We start from the raw sequence: 8,882 nt of genomic DNA, 5'->3' as shown, positions 1-8,882 counted from the left end.
TCCCCTCCCCTTGAACCAAACAGAGCCTAAAGCTCTATTTGGAGGAACTATCTTTTTCCTAATGCTAACCATGACCTTAAGTTTCACGCCCTTTATTGTTTTTCTTTTTTTAACGTTTCATATATATTCCCTGCCTAATTCTTAAAAGCATCATTGAGATCATTAGAAGAATGCATCTGGATTCACTTAGGGTAATAAATCTACTTATCTCATAAGTATTTGATGTGACATAATCATAATCATTTGAATCAACTGAATAGTTGTTAAAATTTTTGTTACATGATATTTAAAAATCACCAAACCTTAAAATATTGTTAATTTATAAGTGATATTGATAAATTAATAAGTTAAGTAAGAAAATTAATTATCAGTGATTCCGTATAATAAATGAATGGTACTTTAATCTTTTTACTGTTGAAATTATTTTTACTTTTATTTCTATAGATTGAATTAAAATTTTAGATTTTTTAGATCCGCTAATAATTAATACTTCCTTTAAAAGAGATCGAAATGTCAATCATTCCAACTGAGAGCTAACATCCAATTAGGAATGGTATTCTAGAAGTGAATGTCAAGTATTGAAGTATTTGACAACGTAAAGAAAAGTTCATTAGGAAGCTATTGATAATGATTTATCATGTTTGTATTTGTCTTTCTACTTATTTTAAAATCTCACACAGTGTTAGTGCATTTCCATGAAATTAGCGGCTAGATTTCCGTTTTGCTTCTACTAAAGGATCATCTTCTTGCTAAAGCTAAAACTAAAAGTAAAGAGGATTGAATGACTAATATAGATAATAAAACACCTAAACTATTTTCTCAAGCCCAGGAAAAACTTAGGGCTTCTCTATTCGTTATTACAAACTACAAAGTGGTAGCATTCACATATTATCTATCAAAATATTTATGAAAGAACAAAAGAAGGATGAAATGGTTATTACATCACAAGCCATTGTGAGAGGTTTGCTTGTGAGTGTTGGGATCATGATAGACATCGTGATCAATTGAGGACATTTGTTTATAAATAGAGAAGGAGCTACTATTTCTAGGGTGGTAGGCTGAGATTTTCTTCCCTTTTCCCTCATAAATCACTGCATCCTCCTCATCAGGAACACATTTATCCCCCAAGATTATTGTTTTCATCCATACAGATTCCTCTGCTTTCAGCTTCTCTTTCTTTTGTCCATCCTCCTTTGGATCATTGTTTTTGGCCACTGATAAACTTCTAGGCACCTTCAAGCTTAAGCTAAAAGATAATCTGCATTCCGAACTAGCTTTCTTCATGTTACTAGTAGATCTAGACTCCTTGTGTTGCTGCATTCTAGATGGAGGATGTAATTCCTTACTCTGTGTTTCATCATCCAGATTTTCCACTTCGTTAATATGAGTTAATTTAGCATCGGAACCTTTGGTTGTGTGTAGATGATCAGACAGTGGAGGAGATGAGGGTTTCTTTCGAGATCGAACACCGCACAGTACAGTGATAATTACAATGCTCACGGCTAAGGTCGCTGTAAGGAATGAGAAATACAGAAATGGATGTATCAACGAGAGGTTGTGATTATCAGCAGGGATTCTTCTTCCCATCACAACATTTAACTCGATCGATGGTATGTTGGTGATTCCTAGCGTCTCTTGCTTTGTTTCTGGGGAAAATCAAGAGACGAGTGTTTTGCGTTAGTTAAGTCATAGGTGCGGTTGGAGTCGTGCCAAATCGATTACTTCAAAATAGAAAACGAGAGATTGGTTTACGTTTTCCATTATTGTCGCATCAAGGTAGCCTTTCATCTTAGCAACGCTACAAATGTGACAAGTCACTCATATACGTCCTCTCTGCTTTTGCAAACAAAAAATTACTATTGAGTCAGTCTTAGTTACCAATTTGGATATCTTTAATTTATTCATCTATTCACACATTCACATATATTTGCCCATTCATTAATATTATGTTCACAGCATGTGATATCATATATTCATAATTAATTATAAAATTATAGATTCATATATTTATTTACTCCTTTTCCCCGCACGCATCATTTATGGAATTCTATGGACTCTCTATTTTTTTCATAATTAATTATTTTTGTCCTGCTTCTACCCTCGAGTAGATGATATTCAGAGTCATTGAAATCATAAAGTTTGGTTAAGGTATAATAAAGTTTTCTAACAATGTAAAATTATTTCATTTCAATTCAATCGTTAGCTAAAATCCTTCTCCTTTATAGGCATAATGTAATTGATCTATTTTACCGGAAAAAGACAAATATTTTTTTTGGTATGTATACAAGTATATACTGTAATGAAAGAATAAAGTCACATTAAATGACATATTTCACATATTTTTTCAAAAAGACTTGTACACACTTATACTCTATCTATAGGTATATATATATATATAGATGTGTGTGTATGGTGGATGCAATGATGTATGTTACATAAATAGGAAGACGACACGTTGAATTGGAAAAGAAATAGAACACGTGGGCCTTTTCTTGTGCTTTATTTATCAATTCAATTATAGTTCATTTAGCTTAGCACTCAGTACTTCTATAGTCCATTTAGAATGAATCCGTAAATACCTACAGGAGAATTTTTATAGCTTTTGGTTATCCGCTTAAAAAGACATTTGAATAAAGTATAGAGAAAGTGATATCATATGTTCAAAGGTTGCCTTTTTGTCTTGTTTTGTTGTTGAAGGTAAGTGATAAAGAGATCATTAACCCAAAATAGAGGACAGCTTCCATAGAAGCAACTTCAAGAAGGTTTGTGTCTTTTACGGTAGCGATTCTAGTAACAGACAAGTTTTCAACAACGCTGCGATTGATTTGGATCATGAATTGGTCAATTGTTCTGCATCATACTCGTTTATTTTATTATGGTCGTAGGGCACGTGTAACACCCTCAAATTTACAGACTGATTTTTCACAAGTTATTAATTTAACAAATCTTTTTTTTTTTTACTTTTTTTTTCATTGAACCCTTATCATGGTAGAAAAATTTCTACCATGATACATCCAAGACAATATACCACAGGTCTTAAAATATCTCAAAAAGTAATTAAAACCATGAGGGACAGACATGATCCTCATAGCATGTTATTCAAATCAGATCATAAATCAAGAGGGATAGACATAATCTTCTTGGTCATATAAATACTTTTAATAAAAAGGATTAGAGTTTACATGCTTCACAAAGAAGATATGTCCTAAGTTGGCACAAGATACATTGTATAATCTAAAATAAGAGGCAACGTAAAAGATGGTGTCTCATACACCACAGTTACACCTCTGGTGCTTTCTCGGCCGAACTCACTTCTGTAAAAATATTAACCACGGGGAATGAGACTTAAAAGTCCCAGTAACCAAAAATTAATATGTAATGATGCATGCGGATGTAACTAATCATGCGATTGCTAAGTGGGCACACAAAACATTTAACCGAACAATACTTTCAAACAAACCGAACAAGTATTTAATTTGCATGACTGCACCTTATATCCTCCTTTCGCCATGCTCGGACGCCAAATCACCCGGCCAAAGGTGAGTTGGACCAAGCGACACGCCACTCATTGGGTCCAATGAGGGCTTACCATGTGGTAATAATTAACCGAATAGAAATTCCCATTAACACCATACATTAAATACCCTGACAAGTCATGCATCATTCAAATATCCAAACATGAATATATCCGAACAATAATATCTCATTATGATAAATAAAAATAAAATTTTTTAACCCACTTGGCAATAATTTCAAACAAGTATATACAGTATTTATTTTCAATACTTCATAATTTTTCCCAAACAACAAAACAACACATAACCATTCACAAACACACCCATCACAACACATTAATAATGGTTACCTTGTGTCTTGAATAACAAGTTCCCCTTCACAAACTCCTTTTTCACCACTATCTTTGTCAATATAATCTACATAATTATTTCACAATACTATATATTAATTTTACATTAAAATAAATAATTTTAATTTAAAGAGTTAGAAAGTCTTAGATCTATAATCCATATTAACACTAATTTAAGATTTATGCCTCATTTAACTTCCCAAATTCTTTTCTAAAATTTTCGTACCCTAATAAACTATTTTAAGCCTTAAATTACTTCTAGTATCACAATTTCATCCTTCTATATTCTAAAAATTCGTCCAAAAATAAATTAAAAATTTCATAATTATCCTGAAGCCTCAAATCACCTTTCTATAATCTCAAAAATACCTATTCATACTTAAATAAATATTTAATAATTAGAGGTTTATCCCTACATCTCAGATTCTACATAAATTCAACCATATAGATCTAGATTTTAACTCAAAAATTCTTAAACATGAGTTTCAACCTCAAGAAAATATTCTATAATATTTATTATATCCTTAAGAGTTTTAACCTATATTTTTAATCCATCATATCATCAGATTAACTATCCTATAGAAAAAATCTTAATTAAAATATTTACTCTATCCTACAAAAAAATCATATCACTAGAAAGCTAATATTATTTAGAAAATAACTATAAAATTAATGTTGTAATTAAATAAATTTTTAAATGCTAATCTAAATAGGAAAGTTAGAACATACCTGAAGAAAAAGAAAATAATCTCCCCTTGTAAGAAGACGTCGAGCAACGTGAGAGGAAGAGAGAAAAATAATATAAAAATGGGATTTTGGATCCCATAATTATATTAAAAAAAACTATAGGTTTGAATTTAATTATTCAAACTCTTGGGCCAAAAGTTGCAATTTCCTCTAAATTGCATCTTAGCCTCTCATGCTTCCTAATGCACACACCCCCTCCTTTTTATACATGAAGGCACCTCTTCTCTTCCCTCATCTAACCAATGTGGGACTTAGAAACAACAACCTTCTACCCCTTTTTTTTTGTTCCTTCTACCTTCTCTTTTTTTTAACACACATAAAAAAATTATTTATGTATTATATCTTAACTAAATATTGCTTATGTGGTTTTAAATTTAAATTTTTAAATTCATAATTAAATACCTAACCATAATATCATTTCTAAATAACCTCAAATAATATAAATTCTTATTATTATCATTTGTTTTTCTCAAAACCTAAATTCCACAATTTCTTTATTATATAAAAATCAGGATGTTACAGCACGTACTGTGTGATTTTAGTTCATTTTCTATATATAGGATTTTCATCATTTTATAACAGTGTTTACTATGTAGATGGTGATGATAGCTAAACTTGTTTCGTTTAGTAGAGACCGTTAAATTACCTTGTAGTCAACATATGCTTAACAGGTTCACATATGTACTTCTAATACTCTAGATAGGAATTTTGATATGCTGAACTAGACTTAGGGTGTTCCTCAGGTCTGGTGTCAATGCCTAAACAGAGTTCATTATTATGGGTTTTGTGGTTTTACAATGTAGTTTAACTTACAGGTTAAGAGGAAGATAAATGTGGATTATGGAAGGGCTAATGTTGGACTAATGGGCACAATTTCTCAGAGGGTGTATGATGGAGGTTGTCGAGTCCTTGGGTATGCCTAAATCGATATCCTTTGTAAATTGTAATGCTTATTGAGAATGATATGTTCATTTTCTTCTGTGCGCGTGATGGTATTGATCACATTCTGTCATTTGTATTGCTTATTTCTCTTATATTGTTTCTCTCGTGACATGCAGGATCATCCTAAAAGCTCTCGTACTTGTTGAGGTATTTTTGCTACTATATCTATGTAATTATTACCACTAGCGATCCGTTTGGTTTTATTGATCTTTATTTCCTAATACAGTTAAATGGATCATTTATAAAGAATTGGTTCTTATTGTTCTGTGAGCTTGCTTTTTGGATTCATATTATGATGATACCATAACCCAGCTTTTCACGTAAGTAGTCTGAACAAATTATAGGAGCATCTCTTAGTCATGGAAGAAATCCATAGCTTACTTTTATCTGAGTATATATATATTTAGCTAATTTTTATAAGAATATGGAAACTTTAACCAAATATTTGAAGAATCAATCAATGAAGTAAGAATAGTTTCATATATACATGAGCGTAAAGCGATAATAGCTTGAGAGGCTGAAGCATTTATTGCTTTCCCTAGTAGTTACCTGAACAATCCTCATTAATATTCTTTGTGAATGCTGCTAGAAATTTTTCTTTGATGTACTGAAATTTATTCTTATCTTATTGATGTTCTTAATATAAAATAATGATTTTATGTCTTTCCTTAAAAAAAAGGAGGATATGGAACTATGGAAGAGCTGTTAGAGATAATAACTTAAGCCCAACTTGGAATTCATAAAAAGTCAGTAACTTGATGTCCTAATAGTTAAAATTAAAATCCTTAATATACCAATCAATGTTAACTAAATATGATTCTACGCAAGTTGGTCTACTGAATGTTGATGGTTACTATAATTGTTTGCTCGCATTATTTGACAACAGTGTTAGCGAAGGCTTTATTAAGCCTTGTGCTCAGAATATAGTTGTTTCAGCTTCAACGGTCAAGGAATTTATGATAAAGATAGAGGTACTACCATGACTTATGCGTGCAAAGATATATTAGATTTAACATTGTACTTATAGGCTTTAGATACTGTAAGTTCCAAACCTTTTTACTTAAGATGCTAGTATGTTGAATTCTTCCGGTGTAGCATTATACTCCTATGTATGAACACGTCACTCCTTGTGAGAGGTGGTAGATGGAGTGAATAAATAGTACTAAGGACAAGAAAATGCAAAATGAGGCTTTTATTAGCCACATGTCCTCCTCGTGAATTGATTCCTAACGTGACTCTTCATCATTAGAGCTGTGTAGATGGGGTCTTTTATGTTTGTCCACAAATGCAGTGTATACCATGCTCTTTGTGAGTGGAGTGCTAGTATAAGTGCCTTATTGCTTTACACCATTTTTTTCCAATAAGTTGATAGTTAAATCACTGTTCAGGAGTCATATCTCTCTGGTTGTTGCCACTTATCAAAGGGTAAATATGCTACCAAAATGTAAAGAGATGACAAGTACTTCCTAAGCAGAATCTTACTTGTTTATAGTGGGTGGCTATGGCTCCACTATATAGTGGCTTACTTGGAAAACATAGGTTAATCAAGGGCAACCTAGACTTTTAGTGAACATGATTACTTTCAGGTACTCACTAAGGCTATATATATATATATATATATATATATAATAATGATAAAAGATGAAATGGAAGAGATAATTTACCATGATTTCGAGTACGAAAGCATCTCCAAATGCATAAAACAATGATTCCATAATTCTCTCTCCCAATACATCAACTCTTCTTGCTATTTAAAGTGGATTATTAGCCTAAATGAAAATATAACAAGATTCCTTTCAAAAAAAGAAAAACATAATAGAATTGCTATGCAAATGACACTTTTATCTATAAAAAAAAACACCAAAAGTTAATCCCAATATCAACAGCTTGAATGGAAGCCGCTGTCATTATATGAAAAGCCAATTTTGGGAAAGTTTTTATGTTCTTCCATGGCTAAGTTCCCAGTTGTTAAGAAATATGTTCAGACATGAGATGTTGAAATTGATTTAGCACATACTGGTGTGGTTAGCTGAAGAAAGCCTTCCTTTATCTCCATTTCTTCTCTATTAGGTAAGATAGTTCTTCTTCTTGATATCAAGACTTGAGGAGGATACTTTCTTCTTCTTGATGCTAGTTTGTGGGAGGTTCAAGATTGCCTATATTAGATATCCTCAAAAAATAGTGAAAAGATAGTGCAACTACTACTTAACAAAATATACGTGTTTTTTAGGGAGCTATATGCTAGAGAGAATATCTATTACTGTTAGTAAGTTTTGTTGATCCAATGATTTATAGGTAACATTTTATCATGGGAATGGGAACATGATAGTTCTAGTGTTTTCTAGTAGAAAGTTGGCCATATTGGAGGTGCCAAGTACATCTGACATGAATTTCTTAAGAAGCTAGTTTCCCTAGGAAAGGATAAGACCTATATTAGTGCCCTCTTTTCCCTTTAATTAGTCCTTTATTGTCTCTTGAGGTCTTTTCTCACTGCAAGAATAGACTGCCTTCATGTCTCTTGGCCCCTTATAATTTCACTGGGGGGAAGACACGAGTCTCAAGTCTCATGATGCTTTTAGGATTTTTCAACAAGGTATTTGTCTTTCTTGCATCATGGAATCTTCCACCACTGGTAGCATCATTGTTCCTGTCCTTGTTGTTTGGTCTAATCAGGCAGAGTAAATGGCTATTACTTGCTCTGATGGGGCCCTCTTCTGTCGTTTCTCTTTTGTTTACTAGACCCACCATGAAGGTTTTGCACAACTATTTAGTCTCTTCCCTCTTATCTCTATTAGCTTTTTAGACACACATTTCTTTATTGCCTTTTGCATTTGTATCTTTCTTGGCTTTTAGCATTACTAAGATTCCATTGCAATTGAAGCTGCCTTCATTTTCTTGCTTATGGTCCTCGTCACCTACCATTTCATGTTGTTGATCAACAGGCTACAACCCTAACTGCTAGAGTTGTTAAGGGATTGAAATTATATTATTAATCCATAGTAGCAAAAAAGACATGCAACACTGTCACATTTTCTTATTAGAAAAGAATGGAATGAAATGGAATTGATTGAACAAATAAAAGTAAAAACAAGATTATCAAAGGAAATAAGTAGGTATATTCATAAGAGAGGTAATTTAGTTCATGGGGTTGAGAATCATGATTTATAAAATTTTTGGAAGATGTGATAATTTTCACATTTGTACTATATATTAATGAGTTTTATCTTGCTTATCATAGGAAAATGATGATTTAGCTCATTTTTATCTTATTTTGTCAATCTATTTCATTCTATTTTTTCTAATAATCAAATGGGATCTAAATGTGGGT

The 8,882-nt window shown here is 32.0% G+C and overlaps 1 long non-coding RNA gene and 1 pseudogene across 1 annotated transcript; one reads left to right on the top strand and one right to left on the bottom strand.

Annotated features, from left to right (window-relative positions):
• The first annotated feature begins 1,612 nt into the window (after positions 1 to 1,612).
• Positions 1,613 to 6,706, top strand: LOC129318298 (cytokinin riboside 5'-monophosphate phosphoribohydrolase LOG8-like; annotated as a pseudogene).
• Positions 3,099 to 4,761, bottom strand: LOC129317024 (uncharacterized). The gene is made up of 3 exons (XR_008594901.1): positions 4,595 to 4,761; positions 3,866 to 3,932; positions 3,099 to 3,314 (listed from the first exon to the last, which is right to left on the bottom strand). It is a non-coding gene; the product is annotated as an uncharacterized LOC129317024 (long non-coding RNA).
• Positions 6,707 to 8,882: the final 2,176 nt, after the last annotated feature.

This window comes from Prosopis cineraria, unplaced genomic scaffold (assembly GCF_029017545.1).
Source record: "Prosopis cineraria cultivar Desert tree isolate PC_DT_omini unplaced genomic scaffold, ASM2901754v1 PC8, whole genome shotgun sequence".
NCBI lineage: Eukaryota > Viridiplantae > Streptophyta > Magnoliopsida > Fabales > Fabaceae > Prosopis > Prosopis cineraria.
Note: the sequence above shows the minus strand (reverse complement) of the source record. Positions and strands in the feature narration are given on the sequence as shown.